We start from the raw sequence: 12,138 nt of genomic DNA on the forward strand, positions 1-12,138 counted from the left end.
ACAACATCATTTCATCTAACTTTAGCATTGGTGTTACTAGATGAAGATACTTTCTTGCCTTTGTTATTAGTGTTCTTAGGTTTGAATTGTGGAACAAAAGTAGACAAGATTAATCATTTGGCTAGATAAGAGGAACTCTTCTTTCAAAGATCATCATTGATTGCTTTTAGGAACTCATGCTCGTGCTCTAAATTTAGCTTCTCGAAGCACAGCTTCTCATGAGTTCTTGCAAGCTCTCTATGATCTTCTAGAGTAGTTTCATGAGCAAACTTAAGAGTGTTTAATTCTTTAGTTAGTCGTTCAATCTCTTTCTCATCATCATCATTCGATTTCTCTTGAATAGCATTATTATTTTCAAGTTCATTTTCAATGTTAACACTAGTCTTATCAAAGAGAAAGTCAGTTTCCCCTAACAAGTCATCCTCATCACTATCAAAGTCAAAGTATTCAGGGTGTGATACCTTGGCGCCTTTAGCCATGAAACAGTTTCCAATCCCTTCATTTGGTGAATCAAATAAGTCGTAGGAGTTGGACGAAACAAGTGCAATGCCGCAAACACCTTCATCTTGACTGTAGTGAGAGTTGGAGTGGTAGCTTCTCTCGGATTGGTTGTCACACTCAGTGTCGGAAACCCATTCACCAACGTGAACTTGATGTCTTCTTTTTGAACTTCTCTTGTTGTACTTGTCCTTCTTCTCTGATTCTTTGCCTCTCTGGGAGTGTCTTCGTTCATAATGATCTTCTCTACTCCTTCTCTCTCTGTGAGGTGACTCATCTCTTGAGCTTTGTCTTCGAGGTGACTCTTCTCTTTGTTTGTGGGGAGTCGAGCACTCATTAGAAAAGTGTTTGGGCTTTCCATAGTTGTAGCAGTTTCGGTCATGACTAGACGAACGCTTCTCATCATATATTGAGCTTGAGTTTCTCTCTTTTCCTCTACTCTTGTAGAACTTGTTGAATTTTATGATCATGAGGCTGATTTCTTCATTGGTAACAAGGTTATCACTTGAAGTAGCGGGAGCATCGGCTGAAGATTTGTAAGCACCGCTTGACTTGTTGCGCAACTCATCTATGTCTTTGAGAGACATTTCATGAGAAACAATCCTTCCAATGACTTCAGTTGGCTTGACATCCTTGTAGTTTGGCATCATCTAGATTAATGTGCACACGGTGTCATATCTTCCATCCAAGGCTCTAAGTATCTTCTTGATGATGAATTTTTCGGTCATCTCTTCACTTCCTAAGCTCGCAATCTCATTTGTGATGAGAGCTAGACTAGAATACATCTCACCGACTCCTTCACCATCCTTCATCTTGAACTTGTCAATCTGACTTTGAAGCACATCCAACTTAGATTCTCTGACGAAATCGGTACCTTCATCCATATCAATCAAAGTATCAAAAATTCCCTTTGCATTCTCAAGGCGACTAATTTTTGTTGAATTCTTCAGGACACAAGGAGTTGAACAGGATATCACATGCTTGAGCATTGTATTGCAACATCTTGAGCTCATCCGTTGTGGCATCACGATCCGGTTCTTTTCCTTCTCCGAAGAAATCACCTTGCACACCAATACGACGACAATCCAAATGACAGGATTATGACCAAGAATATGCATTTTCATCTTAAGCTTCCAACTAGCGAAATTAGTGCCACTGAAATATGGACATCTATGATGATAATTTCCCTCACTAGACGTTATACTCTCCTAGGTTGTGAAACCAATGGAATGGAGACCAAAGCTCTGATACCACTTGTAGGATGGAAAGTATGTCTAGAGGGGGGTGATTACACTACTTGACAAGATAAAAACTTAGCCTTTTCCGAATTTTAAGTGTTGGCCAGTTTTAGCAATTATGACTAGTCAAGCACACCCTACATATGCACATATAAGAGTATACTAGAGGAAAGTAAAACATGTGATTATAAAGTAGAGGGTAATGTAGGGTGATCAAACGCAAATGTCGACACGGGGATTTTTGGCATGGTTTCGATAGGTGGCGCTATCGTACATCTATGTTAGTGGAGACTTCAACCCATGGAGGGTAACGGTTGCGAGAGTCCATGGAGGGCTCCACCCACAAGGGGTCCACGAAGAAGCGGCCTTGTCTACTCCACCACGGCTTCCGTCCACACAGGACTAGCCCCCTCACGGTAGATATTCACGAAGTAGGCGACCTCCTTGCCCTTACAAACATCTTGGTTCAACTCCACAACATGAAGTAGGAAGCTCCCAAGCAACACCTAACCAATCTAGGAGGCACCACCATCCAAAAGGTAATGTATGTGGTAGAACGATGAACTCCCTTCTCTTGTGCTTAAAAAGATAGTCTCCTCAACACTAAATCACTCTCTCTCAGATTTGGCAGGGGTAGGAGAGATTGATCTTGTGGAAAGCAACTTGGGGAGGCTAGAAATCAAGGTTCAAATGGTTGGAATGGAATCGCTTGATCTCAACACATGAGCAGGTGGCTCTCTCTCAGATATGAGTGCTTCCTCTACGAATGAAAGGTAGGTAGAGGGGTATATATAGGAATCCCCTAAAGTTCAACCGTTACAACATTATTTCCCAACTCGGTGACACCGAAATGAATCTCGGTGGTACCGAGTTGCACTAAATGTGGCAACTTTTGAATTCTCGGTGAGACCGATATATGAATCTTGGTGGTACCGATACGATGACCTAGACTGGTTTCCAAATCTCGAGGAGACCTATTTCAAACTCGGAAATTCCAAAACTTGAAATCTTCTCAACAGGAAGTTGGTCACACAATCTCGGTGGCACCGATAGGAATATTTGTTGTACCGAGATGGTGGGTTTGGCATAGGATATGTCTAAGTGTAAAATCGGTAGGGGCGGGTTGGATATGTTGGTGGCACCCAATTTTGCTTATGTGGCTTGGGACATATATATTTGTGGGAGAATGGCTGAGTATTTTTGGTGCCTATCTCTAAGCAGTTGAGCAACCAATTCATCACAGTACCTCATCCCCTTTTAATAGTACAAGCTTTCATATGGACTCAAAGTAATTTCTCACAAATATAAAACATAGAGTCTTCTTGTTTGAAGCTTGAGCCAATCTTATTCCTTCCATGCAACAAAGGGGCATCTCCTCACAATCCTATAGGCAAAGCATCTTTGAAATTTCCTAAAATATACTTGAATAAACTCATTAGTCCAATGACACATATGTTGTGATTAATTACCAAAACCACCATAGGGAGCAATTGTGCTTTGAGCCACCATCTCATCGGGGCCCACACTCTCTCTCTCCACGTGACCGAGAGCTAGTACTTCTCGGTTTGGTCTGTGTGGGAGCTTTCTCCTTTCTTCATTCTCTTAATTATCTTTTCTTCCTTTTTTTGTTTGAAGAACTTGTCTCATCTGCAAGATCCCATTGCGCTCTGCAAGCTATCATTTTAGCACACTACTGGCATCCGATCCTAGCTGGCCTGCGTAGCATCACCTCTGAGTCTAACCATTGGTCATGCCCTAACAACACATTCAAGTGTTTCAATGACGATACATCGTCAATCCTCCTAGGCTAGCAACCAAAACCACTATGCATCATATACGAAGAATATGTACTTGTGCTCATGGGTCGCCATCTCATACGCATAAAAACAACGAGACCCAAAAAAAATATTACAATCTCTGTTTCTGTGAATTACATTTAGAAAACATTGAAATAACCAATGCCTTCCACGTGGTTCGACGAATCTTGGAACATGCATCACTTTCTCTTATCATCCGCTAGCGCCTTGAAAAAACTTGATGATGGCACACAACTTTTTATATACACGTAAATATAAGTAAGTATTATGTGCTAAAATTTTATACTTAATAAACTAATTGTTTTGTATTAAGTTTTTAATCAATAGAGTTTTTTCATTCCTTATATGTCATAATTATCCACGTAACCATTTTCTTGCCTAATTGTTATAGTGTTTTTGTGACACGGATAGTAATGTATGCCAATGAAAAAATTGCTTTTGTTAAATTTAAATTATATGATGTATCAAAAATTCTATTTGAATTCAGTTTGTATATTCAATAAAATATAAATTTTATATACATATATTTGCACTTATGTGGGTGTATTCTTATATTTTAATATTATGAAATATCATGGTAGATATTTTCTAAAAGAAACACTATAACAAATATCTTAGTCTTTGGGCAATAGGATTTGAGTCTTTTATGAAAAAAAATGAAGTCAAAACTACACTACCCAGGTGTGGTATTTTTGTTGAGAATGACATGCAACATTTTCAACTTCACAAATATTATAGGTACAATGGTTCGGATAATAGATTCAAGATAATACAAAGTAACTCATATAGCTAAGCACTACCACGATATCTCTCAGAAATATTTTCTCCGCAGTATCAGTTTTTTGTAAAACGAAATACTACCAAGACTTCAGATGAACTACAATCAGATGGGAAGTGATACTGTGAGTCATGTACCTGCATGAACTTGACTACCATCATGCATTTACAAGCCCTCTTGAGTCGTCCTCCAAATAGATGGAAAGTCGTGATCATTGAATAATATACTTGAGTTGGGGCGGATCCCCTAGATGTATAGGCGTCAAAATATGAGATATTCATCATAACGTCAAAAAAGGATTCCAAAATCATAACAGATCTTACTAACAAAAGCAACAAAAGGCACTAACACTAACTCACTAGATCCATATGAACAAATCTGCGAGGACATACCCCTAAAATCGTAATGTCGAACACTAAGCTTGCATAACTACAAACTCTCTCATTCCATGTTGCCGCACGATAAGAGACCATCACAGCACGAGAAGAACCGCAATGCCTTCACTCTCAACGACCTAAACGTTGACGAGGAAGACCATAAGAAGCATGATAATTTAACTCTTGAATAAGGGGTTGTTTGGTTTTACACCTAGCAATTCCACATTTTACCACACAATATTGCCACTCTTGTCTAAGGTTAGTTATTCTAAATGAGAGCCACAAGTTGGCAAGCCTAAGGGAATCTTGCCATACTTTTTAAGTGTATGTGATATGGAACCCTGGTGTGGCTTGCCTAAGGTGTGGCTTGAACCAAGCACCCACCTAACTTGATCAAACTTGCCTAACCTTAAGTGGGACAACCTTTGATAAATTTAGTCTCAAACCAAACAGTCCCTAAGGCTATGAAGCTCCAAGTCCCCCTCACCTTGCAGCACGATAGCTAGAGAGGAGGGGAACCTGCAAAGTCTCTGATTTTGACCTCAAACTCTAGCTTCTTTCGTCCCCATGTGTGGTAGATAAATTGACTATTTTATCCTTACCCCTCCGTCCTAATTCGCATGGCTCACACATTTTTTAAATTTTCAGTTTGGCCATCAACTAAACTAGGGCAATGTGTCACAAAAATGACGCCATCAAATTCATATTCATAAAAGTTTTCATGACGAACCAACTTGTGGTTGGATGGTTAGAGAGTCAGTGGTATCCCGAGCGAACCAAGGTTTAAATTATAGTGCTTGTATTATTCCTAGATTTATTTCAGGATTTTGGTGATGCGCCATTCAATGGGAGAAGACAGTCCAGTCAACGACGGGGCGTCTATGATGATTTCATAAATCTCAAGATGATATAACGGCTCACATTCTTGAAGATGATCATAGAAATAGGGTGTGCGTGTCTATTCATAGGATGAATGTATCCGTGTTTATATAAGCGCTTGCGTCTGTGTTGTGTTTTAAAAAAGGTTTTCAATGTTACATTTTATGGCACATAACACAACCCTACACACAACAAGTGCTTTTCACTTCATTTTGATTTTAATATAAAGCTAGTTCTTCACTCGAGACGTGGAACGTATAATTCCTTGCAGATTACTCAACTTTTACAGGTAAGCTAAACCATAAGGCCCGAGACAGCAAGTGTGGATAAGATTCTTCCTCTCATCGATCATTGTGTCCTTGTATCATCTTCCTCTCCTCTCTACTATTTCAACCGGAAAAGCTCCCTCCGTAAATGCCTTGTTGGATCCGTAGACGCTGGACCTCAAGTTCCGAATGCGCTGTTAGATCGAGCAAGACTTTTCTCCGCTGTGGATGTGGATGTAGTTAGATCTTACCAACCCAAGGCCAGGCCTCATCCGGATATGTAACCTTTGCAGCTTTACAGGGATCATCATGCAGGGTACACAGCTGCCCTTGTCCGCAAAGAGAGCATTGGCTCAGTGGTTGGACATGCGGTTGTGCAGCCCAACGACCCGAGTTCAATTGCACAGGGAGTTTTCTTTCATTTATTAAGGATCAAGTTTGGCGTATGATAAAACCATTCATCAAAAAAATCTTGATACTTATTTAAAAAAAAATTAAGGACCATGTTTATCTTGGTACTCATACTAAAATGGCCGAGGCCGGGAAGTGAAAATCTCTCCCTTTTTTAGAAACTCCCCCTCCATTCCCTACCCCTCCCAACCCTAGCCGCCCCACTCCCTCCCCCTCCCTTCCTCGCCGCCACGTGAGGCAGCCACCGGGCAAGACCGGGGCGCCAAGGATCGTGGCGGCGGGGCCTTGGCTTGGCTGCCCTGCGTCTGCGTGGGGAACTCCGGATCTGGAGCGGCGGCTCCATGGATGAGGCACGACAAGCTAGCAGCCGTGGGGGCGGTGGATCTGGAGTCCGGGCCGTGCGGGCGGCGGGATCCGGTGGTCGTTGGCGGCCGGCGGCGGCTTCTGCGGTTGCCGGTGCGCGCGATCTGGCGCATCCCCTCCTCCCATGTTTGGCGTGCGGTCTAGCCTGGTCGGACCGCGCTTCCTTGGGTCGCCGGTTCTGTACATGAGGCACTGCTGGTGGCGGGGATCTAGTTCGGGCGAAATCCCTGGCTGACCATGGCCGGCCGCGTCGACGGCGACGCCTGAGGGCGTCGTTCCCCTCCTTGGAGGCGTCGGTATGGTGATCCCCTCACTTCCCCTTCCCCTAGGTCTCCTGGGCGAAAGCCCTAACTTTGTTGGGCGGCGGCAACGCTCACTGCGTCGTTCCCTTCTTGAAGGCGCTGCTTTGGGAACCCTGGGGTTGGGTGGCGCTTGTGGGTGGTGGGCGACGGCGGTGGTGCGGCCCTATCCTAGCATGGATCTCGGTCCGTTGCTTGGAGATGGACTCGCGTAGGTGGAGGTCGTCGTCTGGCGTCATGGTGGCGTCGATGGCGGAGGCACCTGCCAAGGCTGGCACCTCAATCTGCTTTGAAGATTTACCAGTGGAAGATGGTGGCGGTGACACATGTGTGTGCGTCAGACCGGTTTGTGCCCCTGACCCGGTATGTGGCTCGGTCGGGGCCTTCGGTTTTAGATGTTAGGCCTAGGTGAGAAGTCTGGGTATTTGGCTCAGCTTGCACCCCTTCATCATATGGATAGGAGTAACGGCAGATGTTGTCAAGATGGCGGATTCAGGCATATTGTTGCACTACTTTGTAAGGTCCTCGAAAATAATCAATAAAATGATCGCATGCATCTTCCGGATGCAGAGACCGGGGGTTATCCTCCTTTTCCAAAAAAAAAAAAGCTGCCCTTGTCCGATCCATTGACACCGATGGCTCCAAATCAGACATTGCCGACGAGGCCATATATATCTAGCGGAATGCCTCCAAGAAAAAAGTACAACACAGTGTACATTGCAAGGAGATTGTGCAATGATCTGCTGGGAATAGTCGACAGGAGATGTCTATTCTTGGCCACAAGATCCAGCACCAAAGGCCGTGTGGAAAAGGGGAGAGGTCGTTCAGTGCTGGTCCATGGTTTGGTAAGCGGCCGGGGTGACAATTTCATAGCAGATTCGTCCTTAGCAAGAGATGAGGATACGAAAAAATATCTCCTCTCATAGAAGCAAGTCCAAAGAGCTTTATTTGTCATTTAAATTCCTGTCTGTGTCTGAACATTTATACAATCGTCACTTTTGAGGTGTACTTAGGTAGGAATACTGCTATCTACCAGTATTATTTATTTTGTACGGATCCAAAATTTCAGTTTTTGCCTCCCATGTTCACAGAGTGCTTTGTACGGTTCAGCTTTTAAGGCCTACTGGCCCTTATAGTTATAGCACAGCCATTAAGTTTCGTGTAGTACGGTTCATTTCTCTTTTTCTGATTTCCTTCATTTTTTCTTTTACGTTTAATAATTCACAAATATTTTTAAATGTTCTAAATATGTATTTATTCCTTTGTTATTTTACAGTTTCCTGTTCTTTTTATTTTTTATTATTTTATTTTTCATGCAACGCATGAATATCTTTTTAGAAGATACATGACCAACTATTTTGAGAATCATGTTTTTGTTCAGAATGAACATCTACATTGAGACATATGAACATTCTTTTCTTATACAAGGACATCTAATATAAATACATGCCTTTTATTTCATCTTTGAAAAAATGTATACATGTAAAAAAAATCAAAACATCAACATCTACTTAATATGAAGATATATTTTCAAATTATAACTTTTGCAAGATACATGTACCTTTTAAAAAATACACAATGTGCAACATTTTTTCAAAGATCTTGGAGATTTTTTATGGATGTGCAACATTTTTATGTAACACATGAACATTGTTTCACTATGGTTTTTTGTACAAACACTGGTTATTGGGCCAAATCGAACTAGGCTGTTTACAAAACATTGTAGGCGAGCTGTGACTGCAGCTAGCATGCAGTATTTTGGAATGCCTACCTTTTTTCTCCTGGAGAGAAAGAAACACCCAAGCTTTATATTAATCAATGAACATAGAGTTTACACAGTCTGAGGGCTCCAAAAGCCACAAACGGCCCTGGATATCAAACTAAAAGGGTTTCTAGCATTAACATTAGAATATCTTTGTTCCAGACAGAAAAAGACATTTTTCGTCATCACTCTTTAAGTCTTCATCTATCAAATCTCTACGATCAACATAGCTATTACCCCTTACCATTCGTGTATGCTTCACATCATGGTTGCGCAATATGAGCATCGCCAGCGGACACCCTCCTTTCGCACGGGCATTACTTCGAGTCTTCGAGCCAACCCATTTACCGAAAAAGGCTTTCGCCCCGTTTTATATATAAAGAAACCATCAACAATATAACAATACAAACGCACGTCATCACAACACACGCACACACCCAAAGCAAGATACACACCTGTTGAACGCAACAACACTACCCCTAGCACTACAAGAGCAACCGGAGAACTCAAATGTCAACACGCCATCGCGAAGAGATGAAGCCGCATACGACGAACCGTGGGCTCCAAAGCGGCGTCTTGAGGAAGGTTACGACAACGGAGCGCCACCACAGCCTGATCCGAGGATTAGAGTTTCCCCTGTAGCACCACGACGGGCAATGAGAGCCGCGACGACGCCGTCAAAAAGGGAACGAGCTTCACCGTCGCCGGTCCGCCCGAAGATAGAACAGGTTTTCACCCCGGCCAATACTCACCGCCACCGAACGCCACACCCCGGCTACCACGCCGCCCTACGGCCATGGTCATCGGGCAACAGCGAGCAAGCGCTCTACCCATCAGCATCGCGCTAGCACCCCCAAGGACGTCGCCCCGGCATTCAGGTCCCTAACACTACCGCACCCGAAACACACCGCTACCACAAGCAAAGAGACGAGAGAAAGAAGCTGCCTTTCATACCCCTGGACGCCCCGCCCCCCCCCCCCCCCCCCCGGCACTCTGAGACCCAAAGGCCGGCCAAAACTGGCCTCCATCGACCCGTCCTGCCGTAACGGTCACGAGATGAGCTCGGTCTTGCAGCACCGGGCGCGAGACAAGCACGATCCTACTGCATCGGGCGCAAGACCAGATCGGTCCTGCAGCACTGGGAGCGAGACGAGCTCAGTCCTGCAGCACCGGGAGCGAGACGAGCTCAGTCCTGACGCGAGACGAGGGATGGACCGTAGTTGGGAGAGGCCCAGCTCTCCGGCGCACGTACCAAGCACTTGACGAAAGGCTGAAGCAAGGATCGATATAGTCCGCCCGCAGACGAGCCGACACCGGAGTAAGCCTACCATCGCCGCGGACAAACCCGTCGAGCCACCGTGCAGCCACCGCGCCCCCGAAGTCCATCCCTCCACATGTTGTCGTCCACGGCTGGAACAATAGCCACACCGGACTACTGCCCAACCTGCATCGCCCGGCGAGCTCCAAGCGTCACAGCCGTTGGGCACGCACCCGCACGTTCAGCCATCGTAGCCAAGCCAGAGCCACCACTGCGCCAGGAGCAGCAGCACCCGACCGGCGCTGCCCGCGATAGCCACAAAGATCTGACCGAAATCCCCCGCCACCGCCGCAGCCCCCGCACGCGTCTCCAGAACCACCCGTGCCGCTGCAGCCAGCCCCCAGCTCAAACACCAGCCACCGCGCAGGGATGCGAGGATGGCGGCTCCGCAGCCCGTGATGCACTACATGGCAAGGGTATGAGGAGGCCCTAGATCCACGTGCAGCCGAGTCCGGCAGCCAGCCGCGCCTCCACCACCACCACGCACCCATCACCGGAGTCGCCGTAGCCCTCCACTTCGACGTAGCAGGAGCTGCAGCACCGCCATGCCCCACGCAGTGTGACGCTTCCGCCCGACAAAGTTGTCCCGCACCGACGTCTACCCCGCGGAGGAGAGAGGAGTATGGGTGAATTAACGAGCTACTCGGCTCGTTAAGCCCATGCTCATTAAGCTTGTGCTCGTTAAGGCTCAACTCGTTAAGCTCGTTAGGATTAACGAGCAGAAAACCCTCCACGGCTCGGCTCGTTTGAAACTTGTTAAGCTCATGAGCACTCGCGAGCGCTCGTTAACAGATTTTGATGTGTTACGGTCTATATGATAAGTGTATAGATGTGGTTTTTAAGAAGAAAAGATGGTGCCAACAAAAAGAATTCACTAGTGTGTTACTTCCTATATAGATTAGATTGAATAGATGAGACGAGGTGCTACGTAAATTTTGTCATGTAAGATGAAAATATGTTGTATTGTTACTAATGAGCTTAACGAGCTACTCGTGAAACTCGTTATCTCGTTCGTTAAGCTCGTTAAGCTTAACGAGCTGAAATCGATGATTGGTTTTGTTCATTAAGAAGCGAGCCAGGAGCTGAATGAGCCAAACTATGGAGCGCTCATTAAGCTCGCGAGCTACGAGCTTTTGGTCCAGCCCTAGAGAGGAGGCCTCGCCGCCGCCCATGCCCGCAGGGCTTCCCCCGCAAGCGAGATCTGACGACGGCGAGGAGAGAGGAGGAAGGGGAGGGGGCCTAGGGCCGACGTCGGCGTGGGTTGCTCCTCGGTCGCACGCGGGGCGACGCGGGGGTGACTCTAGGAGGTCTCTCGCCAGCCCATTTACAAGGCTGGACGCGCACTATTTTTTGTTTTATTTTTTAAAAATAATTCGGGATTACAAAAGGGAAATAATTCCCTTCAACCGGCTGATTCAGTGCGAGCGGTTGCCATCTCTATGTCCCTTGGATGGCTTTTAATCAACGGTTCAACGCTAATCCTCCATTGTTAGCATTCTGGAATGGGTCCTTTATTTCAAAAGGAGATTCTGTAATTAGCTTCTTGTTGCAAAACAAACAGAGGCTAGATTGGAACAAAGGGGCAAAAGAAAAAATCTGCAACACGACCCATGTTGCAAAAAAAAAAAAATCCTACAATACAACTTATGTCGCAAAAAGAAAATCCCGCAATACAATCTATGTTATAACAAAGAAAGAAATAAAAGTTCAGTTGCAAATGTTTCCGCAACAAGACATTTACTGCAAAATAGAGAAAGAAGTTTGGATGATCGATTATATCAAATCCACGGCTGGCGAGGCGGCGGATCTGTTTAGCAGCCCCATTATAAAAAGGTTTCAAAATTCCAAAAAAGTGTGATTTTTTTTAAGAAATCATGGTTCACAGATCCCAAAATGTTCGTGATTTTTATTAAATGTGCATATCATTAAAAATTGTTCACAAGTTTCAAATAAAGGCTTCATCACAAATAAATATGTTCAAAAATTTCTAAAATATGACTGTGAATTTCAAAAATCTTCACTACTTAATAAAACAAATGTTCATGAAAATAAAAAATATTGTCGTGTTAAAAAACAATTCGTCACTTTTAATATATTTTCGTCATTTCAGAAAATGTTCAAGACTTTTAAAA

The sequence above is a fragment of the Hordeum vulgare genome, chromosome 2H (assembly GCF_904849725.1).
Source record: "Hordeum vulgare subsp. vulgare chromosome 2H, MorexV3_pseudomolecules_assembly, whole genome shotgun sequence".
In the NCBI taxonomy this organism is placed as follows: domain Eukaryota; kingdom Viridiplantae; phylum Streptophyta; class Magnoliopsida; order Poales; family Poaceae; genus Hordeum; species Hordeum vulgare.